A 19,590-nucleotide genomic window follows, 5' to 3' on the forward strand; every position below is an offset into this window, starting at 1 on the left:
GTGGTGTTAATGGTGGTGGTGTCAGCACAATGTGACTTTCTGTATGTGGATGTGGGGAAGAACGGCCGGATGTCTGACGGAGGAGTCTTTAGGCAGACCGAGTTCTGCCACCGTCTCATCACTGGTGACCTGGACTTGCCACCAGATGCCGATAATGTGGAGGGTCTACCTTTTGTTTTTATTGCTGATGAAGCGTTCGGTCTGAGTGACCATCTGATGAAACCCTTCCCCCAAAGGACCCTCACCCCGGAGAGGAGTGTTTTTAATTACCGGCTGGCCAGAGCAAGAAGGGTTGTGGAGAATGCCTTTGGTATTATGGCCAGCCGGTTCCGTCTGTTTATGACAGCAATCAACTTAGCAGAGTATAAACTGAACTATGTAATTCTTTGCTGCTGCATTTTGCACAATTTTTTACGCAAACTTTCGGGAAACCAGTACCTGCAACCAATTGGGCCTGAGGCCAGACTAATATTACCTGAACTCACAGGGCTGGATCATGCCCATGCTGGCTTAGCCCCCCAAACAGCACGTGAGGTGCGTGACCGGTATGTCACCTATTTTAATGGTAGGGGGGCTATTCCAATGCCAGCTGACCAATAAAAATTTATTTTTCTTTAAATATGTATTGTCTGTTCAAATTTTTAAGTTTGGTTCTTGTTTGCTTTTCACGGTGCTTGTCTCCTACATTCTCCTAATTCAGGGATATGCAATTGGCCGACCTCCAGCTGGTGCAAAACTACAAGTCAATCATGCCTCTGGGTCTCATGCTTGTGGCTGTCAGTCTTGCTATGCTTCATGGGACTTGTAGTTCTGCAACAGCTGGATTTCCACTAATTGCATATTCCTGTCCTAGTGCATTTGTATTGCAAAGTGGTTTTTGCCAATAGTAAATAAGGCCCTTTGTGACAGAAAACACAAAATGACTTCCCAAACTGGTATTGAGTATTGAAAGAAGTAGACACACACACACACACACACACATCTTTTTTTTTTTTTTTTTAATAGTGCACATTCCAACCAGTGCCTCTTTTTTAGATATTTTTCTTTTTGTTTTGTTTTGTTTTTGTAAACTTTTTTTTTTGTAGACGTATATATATATATATATATATATATATATATATATATATATATATATATATAAAAATAAAATTATAAAAAAAATACATAAAATCGAATTTTTAACTATTTACAGAAAACAAGGGGTAAAGCCAAATTTTGAAGATGCACACCAAAAATTGGTAATGTCAACATGTGCTATCTACCATCATGAGTGATCAATGGACGTGTTTGGTGGGTGCAATCCCTTCCTCTCACATACTAGAATGAGGAAGGGTTTGCAAACACAAAATGCGTCCATTGCGATCCTCTGATGGCACATAGCACATGTTGACACACCGTGTGCATCTTCAAAATTTGGCCTCTAAAAACAATGTTCTAAAAACATTAAAAACTTTTTGACAAGGAAATGAAGAACATGATCTTTCGTTTTAGGGAAAAGGGGCTTAGATTCTCCCTAAAACATCGATCATGTTCTTCATTTCCTGCCTCATAGTGTCCAGTTCTCGTTGCATGGTAATCATCTTGTTCTGCATCTGATCGATCTTGCCATTCCAGGCCATGATCTGACCAATCAGTCTCTGGGCACTATCAGAGGTAAATGGCTCCGCGGCTTGTCCCTCCACAACCAGATCATCACCTAAAAACATGTGTAGATAAAAAATTGGTTAAAATATACAGCCATTAATTGTTTACCTTAAGCTGGGTTGTCAGACACTCACTTTGTGGGGTGCGTATCTCCACCACCTCTTCCTCCTCCACATCTAGCCCTGGGCTGGGCTGCTCCAGCTCTGACACTGGGCTGGGCTGCTCCATCTCGGACACTGGGCTGGGCAGCTCCATCTCGGACACTGGGCTTGGGCTAACTGCCCAATCAGGCTGGTGAGGTCGGGGGGTCCTGGGCTGCTCCGCCTCTTGTCTGAGTCTTTGTTCCCCTATGAGAATGAAAAAAAACAAAAAAAAAGGTATACTTTTAAGCATAGTGATATTTGAGTTCAGAAATTGGAATATGAAACATTGGTTTGAAGTGGTGTACAATTATTAGCTGGTTATTACAAGATCCTAGTTTAATACATCATTAAAATTACATTTTTTTAGTTAGGCTGTGTTCAGACTGCTGCGATGTGCGAACGCTGCAAATCTACTGTGGTTTCACGCATCGCATGCCTCCCGGAGGCAGTTCACACTGCCCTATGTGACCTGCTGGGAGTGTCAGTGTAAAGTTTTATTGACACCTCCAAATTATTTCTCATATCACAGTGCAATCTTTAAACTCGGACAGGAATCGGACCACATGGTGTGAACACCCATGTGATCCGATTCTGCTGTGGACTAAAAAAAGGGTCATGTACAAGTTTGGGCCCGATTGCGATGCGAATTCAGCCATACTATATGTATGGCTGAAATCGCATCAAACAGAGATCACATGTGATTTGCACTGCAGTGCGGTGCAAATCACATTTGATCTCGTACATTGCAGCAATGTGAACCTAGCCTTTAACCAAACTGTGATACTTTATATCTTTTGTCCAAGTTTCACAGACGGACACACTCGAATCATCCCCTGGAGTACCTGTGTGTGATTATGTCAAAAAATGTTCTATGATGTCCCAAACTACACTAAATGATTCCCAGTCCAGATGTTGAACCAGCATTTAATCTATCTATCTATCTATCTATCTATCTATCTATCTATCTATCTATCTATCTATCTATCTATCTATCTATCTATCTCTTTTTTTTATTTAGACTACATTACACTGAATAAATTTATGAAACAGCTGCAGCTATAAAGACATGTACACAAAGATATCCTAAACTGAGTGTGACAATTCAGTTTATCATGAACAATACAAAAAAAATTAATAACTAATTAAAATCTAATCCAACACCAGATAAATTTACACCATATACAAATTCATGCTATTTACGTCCACATATATGAACGAGCATATTGGCTCATTACATGAACTATTAACCACACGAACGATCAAATTCGCCAGATTTACAAATATATCGTATACCTATACGAACGATTATGTCCGACCGTCACGATAAGCGCAGAGTACTCACTTTTTTTCAGGGCCTTTTTGATTCTATGGTATTGGTCCGGCTCCCTGGATTTGATGTCGGACCATCGTTTCTGGAGCTGATCTTTGGCTCTTCGGACCCCAAATTTGCTTTCCAAAGTTTCGACAACTAGATTCATGATGCCATTTTTGCGAATATTGGGTTTGGGATACGGGCCATTTTCCCCATCGTAATCCTCCCTTCTCAGTATATCCACCATCTCCACCATCTCTTCAAAGGCCATGTTTGTGGCCTTATACCTCTTCCTTGCTCCGGAAGCATGGGGTTCAGGGCTTTCCTCCGCGCTGCTCACTGAAATTCCGTCCGCCATTTTCAACTATCAATCTCCCACAGCGGAACGAGGGTAAAAGGGGCGGGGAAATACGGTCACACGGAACGTCAGGGGCGGGCAACATGGGCGACGCAGGCGGAGCTTGAACGCATGCGCTGTATATAAAGCGTTACCGCAAGGCCGTACGTTTGTCCGAACGGAAGCAGCGAGTGCTACACGCGACGGTAAGATGGTTATCTTTTTATTTTATTTTATTTTTAGGCCTGCGTTAGGAATGTATATAGTGAGATTTCACCTTGTGGATGGTTAGTTGATTTTTATGTGGGTTGGTGGTTGAGTGGGGTTGGTGTTTTGTGTGGTAGTGTGGGGGTGGGGGTATGGGGGGGGTAGTGTGTGTGGGCGTGGGGGTAGTGTGTGGGGGGGGGTAGTGTGTGTGGTAGTGTGTGTGGGGGTGGGGGTGGGTGTATGGGGGGTAGTGTGTGTGTGGGGGGGTAGTGTGTGTGGGGGGGTAGTGTGTGTGTGGGGGGGTAGTGTGTGCTGGGGGGTAGTGTGTGTGGGGGGGTAGTGTGTGTGTGGTAGTGTGTGTGGGGGTGGGGGTGGGTGTATGGGGGGGTGGGGGTATGGGGGGTAGTGTGTGGGGGGGTAGTGTGTGTGGTAGTGTGTGTGGGGGTGGGTGTATGGGGGGGTAGTGTGTGTGGGGGGTAGTGTGTGTGGTAGTGTGTGTGGGGGTGGGGGTGGGTGTATGGGGGGGTAGTGTGTGTGGGGGGGGTAGTGTGTGTGTGGGGGGGTAGTGTGTGTGGGGGGGGTAGTGTGTGTGTGGTAGTGTGTGTGGGGGTGGGGGTGGGTGTATGGGGGGTAGTGTGTGTGGGGGGGTAGTGTGTGTGGTAGTGTGTGTGGGGGTGGGGGTGGGTGTATGGGGGGGTAGTGTGTGGGGGGGGTAGTGTGTGTTGGGGGGTAGTGTGTGTGGTAGTGTGTGTGTGGGGGTAGTGTGGGTGTAGTGTGTGTCTCGCCTACATTGTCACAATATAAATAGTGTGCATTTGGTCTGACATTAGTATTTATGTTTTTTTTTTGTTTTTTGTTTTTTTTTCAGAAATCAAAATGCAAAAGTACACTCCAGACCCCTTTAAGGAGGAGGCCTTCCTCTCCACATTTATCGATATGTTGGAGATGCACAGGAGCCTGTGGGATTCCAAGCACCCACAATATTCAAACCGTCCTGGCCGGAGGAAGACACTGGGGACAATTTTGACGTTTGTGAAAACCCGACTCCCCCAGGCAGACCTTAACTTTGTGAGCTCCAAAATTCAGAACCTGCGTAGCGTGTATAGGCGGGAGCGCAGAAAGGTCCTAGACTCCCAAACATCAGGAGCAGCAGCAGATCAGATCTATGTACCTAAGCTGTGGTATTACGACAGGCTGCGTTTTCTGGATGACACGTCAGAAGCCAGGCAGTCACTTTCCACTCTTCCGTCTACCCGTCCCTCCACCTTTCCCTCCACCTCAGGTGAGCCATCCCAGGAAGATCCAGACCCTTCCTTGCTGGACGAAGTTGATGCGCCCAGCTGGAGCCAGGTATATTTTAGTTTCTAAAGTTTGGATTGCTCAAATATTAATGATGTAAAGTTCAATGTTTGAATTGCTTCCAAATCTAGGATTTCATCACAAATTAAATTAGATATAAGGATACAGTAGTTTCCACAAATGTGGCTCAAATCTTGGTGAACTGATGGAAAAATGATGGTGTCAAAATGATAGCCTTTTGTATTTCAAGACAAATGTATTTGCAAGTGAGAACTGTAAAATTGTTAGTGATTGATGATTTCAAAATATAGACATATTTTATTTATTGATTTCTTTATTTTTTACACAGGATGAGCTCACCCAGGAGGAGGCCGGGACCAGTGGTATGGAGGAGGAGGCCGGGACCAGCCACATGCAGGAGCTAGCTGGGCCCAGCAGGAGTCGGACCGAAAGTCAGGTCCCTCCCCTCCGCCTAGCCAGCAAAAGGCCCAGGAGGATGACGCAGACAGAGGAGGAGTCATTGGCGCTTATACGCCAAGCCACCCAAGTTCTGAGTAAACCCCCCAATCCTGAGGAGGCCTACGGTACATATTTGGCAAGCAAGTTGCTAGAAATGGAGAAGGCACAGCGCAACTTGTGCGAAGACATTTTTTTTTACACTATTCAATGGGTCTGAAGGGTGAGCTAACACCAACCACCAGACTGTACAACACAGACCCTACTGCTCCTCCTCCTCCTCCTCCTGCTACCACAAGTCCACCACCAGAGGCACAGCCTCCAGCGAAGCATGGATGGAAGGCTAGACGGAAGAGTCGGAAGTGACTGCCTGGCTTCAGTCTGCTCTGACAGAAGACGCAGGCTGTTGTAGTACCACAGTCTGGGGACATAGATCTCATCTGCTGCTGTTTCTGGTCTGTGGGATTCTAGGACCATGTTGTGCTCCCTATTTACATGCTACGCAGGTTCTGAATTTTGGTGGCCACTCACTTGATGTGTGCCTGGGGGACAAAAGGCTTCACAAACTTCAAAATTGTCTCAAGTGTTGCCTCCCTCTTGATTTTGTTTTGTACAGACGAAAAATAAATATTTATTATTTCCAAAAATATTGTTTGTTTTTTTTGTTATTTTGGCTTAAAAAAACAGAGTTTATTTGTGAGTAGGCAGGTACATGTCAAAAGACTCTGGGGGTTATTTACAAAACACACGTTCATGTTAATAGAAATATGCTAACTTCAAGTGCAATTTTTAAAGCACTGCAAGTGCACTTGGAAGTGCAGTCGCTGTAAATTTGAGGCTTAACATTTGAAATGAGGGGAAGCTCTGCTGATTTTGAACATTCAATCATGTGTAAGCTAAAATGCTGGTTTGGGTATCTATCTATCTATCTATCTATCTATCTATCTATCTATCTATCTATCTATCTCTACTTACATAGTCCTGCTTGGCCAAAAAAAACGCAAGTCCATCTTGTTTAAACCCCCCCCTGCCACACACAAAAAATAAATAAATAAATCAATAAATAAATAAATAATTTTAAACTGACAATAGTAGTTCCAAAAATATATAGTAAGAGATAAATTATAAAATGTTTTGGATATATATATATATATATATATATATATATATATATATATATATATATATATATATATATATAATTTTTTTTAATTATTTTTTAAACTATTTTTCTCAAATTGGAATATTAATCATAGGATGAGGATGAATAAAAACATTTGGGATAACTCTGTGTGAATATAAGCAGCAAAGCTACTTCACTTTTCTTGCATAATGAAGAAGAAAAGAACGGGCTATATTAAAAAAACACAAAATTAGCAGCATGACGAATATGCTAGCTTCAATACGAACACTAGTTTTACAAGACCGAGCGCTTCCGCCCTGTAAATCCTTTCTGGGCATGCGTCATACTTAGTCCGTCCGACTAGCCTACTGACGAGCGGATTGTCCGCTGAAACCAAAGTCTGACGGACAGTATTACGGAATTTCCGAAATACTTAGTCCGCCAGACTGCGCGCTGAAAAAGTCCGCTGAAGCCCACACACGAGCGGACTGTCCGCTGAAATGTGTTTCGACAGACTAAGTTGGCCAGACAGTCCGCCCGTGTGTACGCGGCTTAAGTATTTTATTTACATCTTTATGTATATTTAAATAAAATTTTAGAACCTTATACATTAAGCCCATTTTGCAATTATGATGCCTTCTGATATGTGCATCCTTGCAGACGTTTTCAAGACACTATTTAAGGGACTAAGTGGAGACAGCAGTGAGAAATACCCTTATCCAGACCGTGCTGATCCTCCGGATGTTTCCCCTGTTGTGGCCTTTGTTTGTTCCGCCCCCTCAGCTCCCGAGCTGGATGCACTACATGGCTTTTGATATCCAGCATTTGGCAATTTATCTCAGACCTTCAGTAAGTATGAGGTCTGTTTTTGACCTCTCTTGTCAATTATTCCACCTGCCCCCATTTATCAACATACATTTACTGATATTATTTACATTGCAGATACAACATTCATGCATCTATCCCTGAAGAAGCGAGCAAGGTCTCGCGAAATGTATAGGGCTTTATTGATGCTTGTTTTATGCCAGTACATGCTGGGTATTATTGATGTCTGCATTATGTTTACATATTTTCTGTTCATATGTATCTATACTTTTTTATTGTGTATGTGTATTTACTGACCCAGCAACTTTTAAGTTTTATTGTTGCTCATGGATGCACAACATTTGTAATAAATATTTGTATATTTACTTTCACCTGTGTTGTGTACATTGGCTATTATGCTGGGTAACTCACATTGTTGTTAAATAACATTTTGAAACAAATAAATTGATTTTGTCTCAGTGTTTGTTGTAGACATTGGCTAAACCTCTCTCACCTCATTTAAAGTCCCAGGGCTATTTTTCTTGTTTTTTGTGCATTATTGGGGATGGTGGTGTCAGAGGGGTCACATCAGACCTTAATCTTCCTTCTAAGTGGGCCCATTATGTGCCCCATGCCGTAATGTGCCCCCTGCCCTGATGTACTATGTGCCCCACTGTGCCCCATTATGTGCCCTGATGTGCCCCATGCTGTAATGTGCCCCCTGCCCTGATGTCCTATGTGCCCCACTGTGCTCCATTATGTGCCCCATGCCGTAATGTGCCCCCTGCTTTGATGTCCTATGTGCCCCACTGTGCCCTATTATGTGCCCTGATGTGCCCCCTGCCCTGATGTCCTATGTGCCCCACTGTGCCCCATAATGTGCCCTGATGTGCCCCATGCCCTGATGTGCCCTTATGTGCTATGTGCCTTGATGTGCTAAGTGCCCCATAATGTGCCCTGATGTGCTATGTGCCCTGTTGTGCCATAATGTGCCCTGATGTGCTATGCGCCCCATAATGTGCCCTGATGTGCTATGTGACCCATAATGTGCCCTGATGTGCCCCCATGTGCCAACATTTCCCATGCCCTATGTGCCATGTGGCCTGATGTGCCCCATGCCCCCCGTGCCCTTATGTGCTATGTGCTCTGATGTGCTATGTGCCCCATAATATGCCCTGATGTGCTATGTGCCCCATAATGTGCCATAATGTTCCCTGATGTGCCCTGATGTGCCATGTGGCCTAATGTGCCCCGCACCCTTATGTGCTATGTGCCCTGATGTGCTACGTGCCCCATAATGTGCCATGATGTGCCATAATGTGCCAACCTTTCCCCCATACCCTGATGTGCCATGTGGCCTGATGTGTCCCATGCCCTGATGTGCCCCATGCCCTTATGTGCTATGTGCCCTGATGTGCTATGTGCCCCATAATGTGCCCTGATGTGCTATGTGCCCCAATGTGCCACATAATGTGCCCTGATGTGCCCCATAATGTGCCATAATGCCCCATGCCTTGATGTGCTATGTGCCCCGTGCCCTGATGTGCCCCGTGCCCTGATGTGCGCCATAATGTGCCCTGATGTGCGCCATAATGTGCCCGTGCCCTGATGTGCCATGTGGCCTGACGTGTGCCATGTGGCCTGACGTGTCCCATGCCCTGATGTGCCCCGAGGTCCTATTTTTTTTTCTTTTTTTTGGGTGGGGGAGTGGATCTTGGGTGGGAGTTCCCACACTTTTTTCCCTAGGACTTGACCCCTGAATAAGGATATGTAGAGGGTCAATATGAGGTGTTGTTGGGGTATTTTATGGAGCACAAGTATTCAAGGGTAGATAATTCCCTTATCCAATGTTGTCTAGTTGTCTTCCTGGAGAGGAAGTGTCTCATTTGGGTATATGTCCAATAAGGTATTCGGTTGGGGGCTAATTTCACATTTAACTCCTCGATTGTTAATAGGGCTTTTTTATTGAACATATGCTTGGCTAATATGTCCTTGTAGGGATGTGAGGAAGTTTGCATTAGTTCCTGGGGGGAATTTCGGATTTGCACGCAATGGGGAGAGTGGGCTCAGCTATGGGGTGGGGTTTGTCTTTTTGGATGCAGTTAGATATATTGACAGTGTGGCACCTAGGGGCCAAGGGGCGTTGCTTGGTTTGAGGGAGGATATGTTTGGGCTGAATCCATGGGAGGGATCTTAAGCATTAGGGAGTAATGGAGTGTTCTAAAATAACACCGTTTTTTACTTTCTGGTGTATGTTCCAGTCAACAATCCTTGTAAGATGCGTTGCCCAATAGTATCGTTTCAGATCTGGGAGGGCTATACCTCCTTTGTCTTTTGGGAAGGTGAGACTCTCAAACTTGATTCTTGGGGGTTTATTTTTCCAGATGAATGCTGTGCAGGCTTGTCGGAAAGAAGTAAAGAAGGAAGTCGGAATTTGTATGAGTAAGGTTTGTAGAAGGTATAAGAAACGGGGGAGAATGGTAATTTTGAGGAGTGAGGTTCTTCCGAACAAAGATACATTGAGGACGTTCCATCTTTTTAAGTCTTCTTTTGTTTCTTTTAAGGCCAGGATAAAATTGTGGTGAAAGGTTTGAAAGGGATCTTGTTATTTTAATAACGAGATAGGTGATGTAGTCTTTGGCCCAAGTGAATGGAAAGTTGTTTTGGCATTGTGCTACGGTCTGTGGTTGCAAGGTAATATTTAGGGCATTGGATTTGGTGTAGTTGATCTTCAAGTTGGAAAGTGTTTGAAATCTTTTAGTAAGTTTGTTATCAAATGATGTGGGTTTGTTAGAAAGAGTAGAAGGTCATTGGCAATGGCGGCGATTTTATGTTTGTTCTTGAATTGTGATTCCTTTGATGTCTGGGTTGAGCCTTATTTTGTTAAGCAGAGGTTCAAGGGTAAGGGCAAACAATATGGGGGATAGGGGGCCTTGCCTCATGCCATTATGGAGCTGGAAGGCATTAGACAGGCGGCCGTTTACACATACTCTATCAGTGGGTGAGGAGTATAGTGCTCTTATATATGATAGCATTAGGTTGGGAATGCCAATCGCATCAAGGACTAAATCTATGTAGTCCCAGGCAGTGGCGGAATTATCAGGGTCGCAACAGTCGCAAGTGCGACTGGGCCCTGTAATTCTCTGCCACTTCAGGGTGCCCACCGGCAGCTTGCCCGCCCGCCGCCTGAGGGACCCACCTGACTTTCCGGCCGGGGGTGTGTGGTGTGATTCACTGTTGCCGCGGGTTCAGGCCGTGGGGAGGGGTGGCTTCCTTTCACCCACTACAGTGGAGAGACCAGCGTGAGAGAAGTGCTTTGTGGGCTCCGCCCCCGCCTATCCAGAGCGACTGTAAGGGAGGCGGGGCAGACACAGAAAAAAACTTCAGCAAATTCAGTGAAGGTGGGGAGGAGCTCTCTGAAGCAAGGCATTCCTGGAGGAGGCACCCTTTGTGGAGGAACTTTGCGTCTGCAGGATTCTGAGGAGGGGGAATCGATCGATCATCGATTGATTGGCGGTAAGTCACCGCCCCCCTCCAGATTGTGCCAGCCCACCACCCCCCCTTCAGTGCCACCCCCCTCCAGTGCCACCAGCCCACCACTCCCTCTCCAGTGCCACCACACCCCCTCCAGTACCACCAGCCCACCACCCCCCTCCAGTGCCGCCACCACCACCCCTCTAAACTGTGCCACCCCCCTCCAGTGCCACCACCTGCCCTCCAGTGCCACCAGCCCACTAGCTACTGTATTTGTATGTGTGTGTGTGTGTGTGTGTGTGTGTGTGAGCATGCTTGTGTGTGTGAGTGAGCATGCTTGTGTGTGTGTGTGTGTGTGTGTGTGTGTGCTTGTATGTATGTATGTGTGAGCATGCTTGTATGTGTGTGTGTGAGCATGCTTGTATGTGTGTGTGTGAGCATGCTTGTATGTGTGTGTGTGAGCATACTTGTATGTGTGAGCATGCTTGTATGTATGTGTGTGTGAGAGCATGCATGTGTGTGTGTGTGTTCATATATGTATGTATGCATGTGAGTGTGCATGCATGCATATGTATGTATGTGAATGTGCATGTGTTTATCAGTGGCGATGCATCCAAAAGGGTGCACAGGTTCTACCCCCTCTTTGACCAACGGATAGATTCATGCATAGCATAGCATGAATCTATCCATGGCCACCGCTGCCACCCCTATATTTAGGTGTCTGGTCCCTTTTGGGGTGCCGGGTGCCTGAATTACAGCGGCGGGGGGGGGGGGGGGGGAGTTTGCAGCACCTGATTAGAGCCATGGGCTCTAATAGGCTTCAAAATAGGTGAACTGCGAGCACCATGCTTGACGCTCACAGTCTACCCAGGTGTGTTAGAAAAGGGAATTAATATTCAATTTCCTAACACTGAACCACCTCTCCACCAATCAGGTCTGTTACCCATCACCTGATTGGCTGAAACGATAGACACAGCTATTGGACGCCCATCAGGAGGAGAGGATGGGAGATGAGGATGGCAGGAGATGCATGGAGGACCCCGCTCATGGCCGTTACCCGCTGCCCCACCAAGACAGGGTAAGTGGCGGGCAGGCGGCGAGCGGGCGGTGGGGATTCACAGTGGCAGCATTTGATGTGCACAGTAGCGGCATTTGATGGGTACACTGGCAGCATTTGATGGGTACACTGGCAGCATTTGATGGGCACAGCAGTGGCATTTGATGGGCACAGCGGTGGCATTTGATGGGCACAACGGTGGCATTTGATGGGCACACCAGCGGCATTTGATGGGCACAGTGGCTGTAATTGATGTTTTTTAAATTGGTTCCTTTATATGCAGCCACCCACTTGGGACTGGGCCCTGGTGTTCCACCATCGGGCTCAGAGAAAAGAGCCCTGTCCGGAGGTCGGGGGGGGGGGGGGGGGGCCCGCCATGGTTTCCTGCATCGGGGCCCTGAAGGTTCTAGTTACGCCACTGGTCCCAGAGAATGCCTTCTCAGCTTCCAAAGAGGGGAATAAGGCTTGCTTGTTGTGTGCATTGAGCCAGTGGTGAATGTTCAGAACCTTGATAGTGTTGTCCCTACCTTCTCTGCTGGGTATAAACCCTACCTGGTCGAGGGATATTAGGGAAGTGAGGAGGGGTATTAAACAGTTGGCCAGAATTTTAGAGTAGATTTTTATTTCGACATTTATAAGAGGAATGGGTCGGTAATTCGTTACCAAGAATGCGTCCTTTCCTTCTTTTGGAATTAATGTTATGTGTGCTTCCAGTGTGTGTGCGTGTGTGTGTGTGTGTGTGTGTGTGTGTGTGTGTGTGTGTGTGTGTTGGATTCAAGGGTTCGGAAAGCAGAGGGAAAACAGGGTTTCAGTATGTCCTGAAAGGTTTTGAAATATTGTAGCGGGAGACCATCAGGACCTGGAACTTTACCTACTTTAATTTCCTTAATTGCTCTTTCTAATTCTGCCTCAGAGGGGTACATTTCATTTTTGGGCTGTTTTGGAAGATATTGGCGTAGGACCATACTTAGAAAGGAATTCCTGTATGTTGAGTTTTCTTTTGTCTGGGATGTGGGTACTTTTAGTATTGGGGGATATATTACATAAAGTCTTGTAGTAGTTTTCGAATTGGAGAGCTATATCCTCATTTGAGGAGTGTAGGGTCCCCGGTTTGTCTTTTATATAATGTACGTTAGTGTTGCATTTCTTATTTTGAACTGCCTTGGCGAGGCGTACGCCACTTTTGTTTCCTTGTTCATAAAACATTTTATGCCTTAATATAAACTGTTGTTTGGTCTTCATGTTTAGTTCCTCTAGGAGGAGGAGTCTTGCTTAGGTCGAGTCTTGTAGCTGCTAGATTTTGTGTGTGTGCTGTTTCTAGTGAGTGTATATGAGCCATGAGTGAAGAGATTTTAGCTTGGTGCTCTTTTTTGATTCTGGATGCCAATTTTATAAACTCCCCTCTAATGATACATTTGTATGCCTCCCATTGGGTTAGTTTAGATGTTTCCGTTGTGTTGTTAAGGGAGAAGTAGTCAGTGAGACATGTTTTACATTCTTCAATGTTTTAATTAGGCTGTGTTTAGTCTCCAGATTTTTGTTTTGGAGGAGATCTCCGGAAACGTTAGGAGAATGGTTATTGGGTGGTAATCTGAGATTGTCATAGGTTCTATTGCTGTTTTAGTCAATAATGGAATGTCAGATTGGGAGATAAAAAAGTAATTAATTTGAGAATACTTTTGGTGTAGGGGTGAAAAATATGTATAATCTTTGCCTTGTGGGTTCAGCATTCTCCAGGAGTTGTGTAGTAGTAGGTTTTGGAGCTGTAGTTTGATCTGCTTGAGTGCTCTGTAAGGCAAGGCTGAGGTGCCTGAGGATGTGTCAAGGAGTGGGTTAAGGGGGACATTGAAGTCTCCACTGAGGATTAAGATACCAGTTGCAAAGAAGGATAAGTGGTCACAAATCTGGCGAAAGAAGGAGACTTGTTTCGTATTAGGTGCATAGATGTTAGCTTCTGTAATGGGGTTGGATTTAATTTTCCCTTTGATAAATATGTATCTTCCTCCTTGGTCACATAATGGGGGCTGTTTACAAAAGGCAAATCCACTTTGCACTGCAAGGGCACTTGAAAGTGCACTGAAAGTGCGCTTTCAAGTGTAGTCACTCTAAATCTAAGGGGTAGATCTGAAATGAGTGGAAGCTCTGCTGATTTTATCATCCAATCATATGCAAGCTAAAACACTGTTTTTTATTTTCCTTGCATGCCCCCCTTGGATCTACAGCGACTTTGCTAAAGGAAAATCCACTTTGCACTGCAAGTGCACTTGGAAGTAAATAACCCCCAATGAGTGTTACTTCAAGAGATGTGTTTTTAGAAATCAGGATAGTGACTCCCTTCGTCTTGGAGTCTTTATTTGTAGAGTGGAATGCGTGGGTGAAGTTTTTATCTGTTATTTTTGGGATCTTCCCTGCCATGAAGTGTGTTTCCTGGATACAGATCACATTGGCTCTGAGTTTGTGGCATTCCCTGAGGAGCTGGGATCTTTTTTGAGGAGCGTTTAATCCTTTGGCATTTATAGATACCGTTTTCAGCGAGAGATGAGTGAAGTAAGTTTCTGTTGCAGACATGATATGTTGAGTACAGTTGGATAGTTTATGCTGAAATGTTGATTTCACACTTACAACGTAGCCTCTGTTCGACGTTATTTTTGTAAGGGTAGGGAGAGTCACCCTTTAAGTTTATACTCTTCTTATTACATTTAGACTCTGCTTGAACAGATATTTACTGAAGGTTAGTGAAACTGCTTCCCACACCATGCTTTGCAAGTTTCTTCTGAAGTCTGCAAGAAACAGGATGCATTTGTGGTCAGAGCTGACATTTAGAACTTTATAGAAACAGAACATTGTAAGGTGAAATGAAATTATTATAGACAGTTTTAAGGTCATAAGATATATTTTTATACATATGTCTGGGGACCTTTTATCAAAAATTCCCCTAAAAAATTCAGCTTAATGTATGACGCATGTAATGTCGATGTTTTATGATTGGTTATGTTTCGAATGTCTTGTATAATCCTGATTGGCTGACAATGCAATGTTTGAAGCACATAAAAGTGGTATCCAGGAAATAAAGAACTCGTAGTCGTGATAATCTACAACGCGTATTGGTTGTCTGACTTACCCAATCGATTGAGAGGGCTTTCCAGTGACCACTAAAGTCCAGCTTGAGCTAATCAAGGAGGGGCGCACCTAACAGAATTGGTACCAGAAGTGGGGTACAGCCATTAAACCAGGTAAGCTTTCTTTAAAATTACTTATAATAAGTCTTTTTGAGAAGCTTACCTTTTTTGATGCTGTACCTTGAACACTTGATGTTGATGTAGAGATATTGTGGTTTTCAAGACAATGATATTATCTCTGTCTTTTAAATAAGGTAGCTTGCTCAGTTAAGGAGTATGAAGTATTGAAATCCTCGCTAGGTTGGCCGGGATTAAGCATAAGAATATAGACAAATAATTGAAAATATAAGTTTTCAATTATAAAGGACTGGTCACTGGAAACCTCTAGAATCAATGTCAGGACATTGTCCTGGGTAGTTGTTGGCAGGATGCTGCCCCGAGTGTTTAACAGGCTTATTATTTGTATACAAATAATCTCAAACCTATTTGGTTGCTAGTGTTGATGGTGGTTATTATCACAAGGTGGGAAAAGGGTCTTTTGTTCCGTGAAGGTGCACCACGGATACAAACATTAAGGTTTAATATACATAATAATTTTGTGTTACAAGAAGGTTTAACTGTTAAAGGTGTTAGGAGTACCATTGAATTCAGAACAGGTGAACAATTTATAGTCTGTCCAAACTCATTAAGAGTGTGTTCTGCACCTGATGTATATAAATAGAAGTCATATTATAAGTTAAAGTATAAGAATTGAACATGGGAAATCAGCTGGGTAAGGGAGGTCCAGGAGATAAGCTGGAACAGCCCACCCCATTTGATTTTGTGTCGGGAAATTATGGAAACAGTGTACTGAACCCTTTTGTGCAAACATACTATCTAGAGCACATACTCTCCAAATTTCAGGTTTAACTACTGATGGCCCTTGTTGCCAAGAAAATTGGGAGGAGGTTACTAAAATTTGTGGGCAACACAAACAGTACAATTATCCACCATTTCCCCATAATAATGATTACATGATTGAATGTTATAAAGTATGGTCTAAAACATTGAAGGAATATAGAAAACGGTTCTCTCATCCCCTAGATGCATGCCCCCTGTCCCTTTTGTAATGACCCCCATTTTATCACTGAGAACTATACTGAGGGCTGCTCTATGGGAATAAATGGGACAGATGTTATACACAAAACGAAAGTAGAACTCCCGGTCATCCTCCAAATCAACCTAATGACAAACACCCCGTGTTACCACTTCAGGTGTCAGACTTGCAGGATAGACCCTTAACCAAGCAAAGTTTTGCCATCCTCGCTGATTTCCCTTTATGTCTAATGGGACGGGACCTTATGTCCTCATTGAGGATAACCATTAAATTTGACCTACAAGGGGAATGACTGCTAAATTAGCCACATGTGACCTAACAATTATATAAAAAAAAAAAAAAAAAAAAAAATAGATTTGACATTTTAGTTTATGACCATAGCGGTGCATCTAGAGACTCACCCAATTTGGGCAAAGTCCAAGACAGATGTAGGACATATCAAATGCACTCCCTATGTCCCGACTTTCAAACCTAACATTACACCCTTCTTTCAAAAACAATACACACTAAAAACTACAGCCACAAATTGAAGAGTATTTACAAAGGGGAATCCTTAAACCCATCATTAGTCCCTGGAATACCCCCATAAATCCTGTCAAAAAGGCCAGTGGGGAGTGGAGGATGGTGCAGGACCTACGGGGATTAAACAAATAGTTTCAGACATTACCGGGATCTTAAAAATTTCTGCCACGTCCACCACTTACACGGTACTAGACTTATCCAAGGCTTTCTTTAGCATTGATGTACATGAGGATTTTCAGGAAATCTTTGCTTTCACCTGGAGCCCTGACCAACAGCTGACCTGGACACCTCCCTCAGGGATATATGGACAGTCCGGCAGCCTTTTAAATGGTTTTGAAAGTCACGTTGGATGACTAAGTATCACCAGGGATCAGTCCTACTACAGTATGTAGATGACCTACTGTTGTGTAGTGAGAGCGGGACACAGTGTATAGCAGACTCTGAAAGCCTGATGAACCACCTGTTTCTCAAGGGCCACTTGGCGTCTTGGAAAAAGATCCAGTAGTGCAGGGACAAGGTGGAATACCTAGGATGTATTATCTCAGGCGGGACACGACAGGTGTCCCCTGAACGAGTCAAAACTCTGACCTGTCTTGGTCCCCCCGAAGGATAAGGCAGCGCTCCTTTCCTTCCTCGGCTCTATCGTCCACTGTAGGCAATGGATCCCAGACTGTTCTTTTTATGACTCAGTCCTACGCCCTGCCACTGCATTGACTGCCCCAAAACAGGTCACATATACTGAGGAAATGACACAAGCTTTTAACTCTTTGTTACAGTCCTTGGCCAGTGCCCCAGCACTGGGCTTGCCAGATTACAAAAAATTCTTTGTACTATACTGCGTAGTCAGGGACCCTGCATTTGCTGCGGTTCTAGCGCAAATGCACGGCACTCACTACCGCCCTGTGGCCTACCTTTCAAAAAAACTACCAATTCAAGTCCAGGGCATGCCTGCCTGTCTACAAGCTGTGGCTGCTTTGCAATGACTGTAAAGGAGGCATGTAAAATTACTCTCGGCACTGACACCACTGTGTATACCACACACACGGTAGTGCATCTTCTACAAAACATGTCAACTCAACACGACAGCTCAGAGATCCAGTGGTTATGAGATTGTGTTATTAAACACACACGGACTCACAGTCAAATCATGCTCTGAAACTACCCCAGCAGTTAGATTGTTACACTCCTTACTTAGACTGCCCATTGCAATCACTCCCACCCATGACTGTTCTAAAGAATTGACAAATACAACTTCACCAAGACCGGACCTCACTGACACTCCCAACCCTGAATTTCTAAATGTTTTTGTTGACGGAAGTTGTTCCAGACCATCAGATAGTACATACAGAACAGGGTATGCAGTAGTTACTTTGCCTGACGTGATTATTGAAGCAAAACCCACTGACAGCTAGTTCAGCACAACAGGTTGAACTCCATGCCTTAAAGCGGGAGTCCGCCGTTTTTTTTTTTTTTAAAGCCAGCAACTACAAATACTGCAGCTGCTGACTTTTAAAATAATGACACTTACCCGCCCAGCGCGCCCACGATGTCAGCTTTTGATCGTCTCTCGGGTGCTGCCGCCACCATCTTGGGTATGGGAATCAGGAAGTGGAGCCTTGCGGCTTCATTTCCCGGTTCCCTACTGCGCATGCGCAATAAGGATGGTCCTCACTGTCTCTGGGATCCATGTGTTTCCCAGCAGACAGCTGGAGACCTTCGGAAAGAGGCGTAGATTCTGCGGAAAGGGGCGTAGATTCTGCAGAATCTACGCCGGAAGTGGGTGCAGATACCTGTACTGTACAGGTACCTGTACCCCCTCCCCCCTGAAAGGTGCCAATTGTGGCGCCGGAGGGGGGGGGGAGGGTCCCAATGAGCGGAAGCTCCACTTTAGGGTGGAGCTCTGCTTTAACTAGGGCATGTCAGTTATTTCAGGGGCAGAAAGTGAACATTTACACTGACAGTAAATACGCTTTCAACGTGGCCCATGATTATGGAATGATCTGGATTAATCGGGGGTTTGAAACCGCAGACAACAAACAAATTTCCAACCAAAAATGGGTGGAGAACCTCCTACAAGCACTCCATTTACCATCCAAGGTTAATATTATAAAAGTGAAAGGCCATTCTTATGCCAAAACAAACTACCAAAGGTAACAATTTAGCTGACAGAGCAGCCAAAGCTGCAGCTAACGAGATATCTGGAGGAAACTCAAATGTTGTTCTCAACAGTTTTCTTATCTCCTGATTTTCCCTCCACAGCTTCTCTTGTACAAAGAAAAGCACAACCCGAAGACATAGATTGCTGGGTTCATGCAGGTTTGACACGCAATCCGGATGGATTGTGGTCAAACAAGGAGGGAGTCATAGGGATCCCAGAAGCTGTTGCTCCCTTAATCCTGTCATACCTTCATGGTCCTGGACACATAGGAAAGAAGCCCCTTTTACAACTGTATAACCAAAGCTTTTGCACACAGAAAGCACATTCTCTGGTCAATCAGCTAGTGGGCTCATGTCTCACCTGTGCACAAAACAATGTTCAAGGTCCAAAACATGGTTTACATGGACATCTCCCACCCCTTTTGGGTCCCCTGCAAGATATACAGATAGATTTCACACATATGCCAAAACAAAAGGGAAACATCAAATATTTTTGCGTGATGGTGGACAAATTTTCTTCCTGGCCGCAAGTCGTTCCTGTTACAGGAGAGACCGCAGGGATAGCTACTAGATGTATAATCAATCATTGAATCAGTAGGTTTGGTTTACCTGCTACCATATACTCTGACCAGGGGCCCGCTTTCACAGCAAAACTCACCCAAGAGTTGGTGAAAGTTCTGGGGATACAATGGAAGCTTCACATTCCATACCATCCCCAGCGTGCAGGAGTAGTAGAAAGGATGAACAGGAACATTAAGGACAAGCTAAGGAAGGCCACACAGGGTACTATGAAGAACTGGCTTCATTTCTTGCCAGGGGTACTCTTCCAGATAAGAACCA

The sequence above is a fragment of the Lithobates pipiens genome, unplaced genomic scaffold (assembly GCF_037356315.1).
Source record: "Lithobates pipiens isolate NorthernLeopardFrog02 unplaced genomic scaffold, aLitPip1_a1.2 Scaffold_8, whole genome shotgun sequence".
In the NCBI taxonomy this organism is placed as follows: Eukaryota; Metazoa; Chordata; class Amphibia; order Anura; family Ranidae; genus Lithobates; species Lithobates pipiens.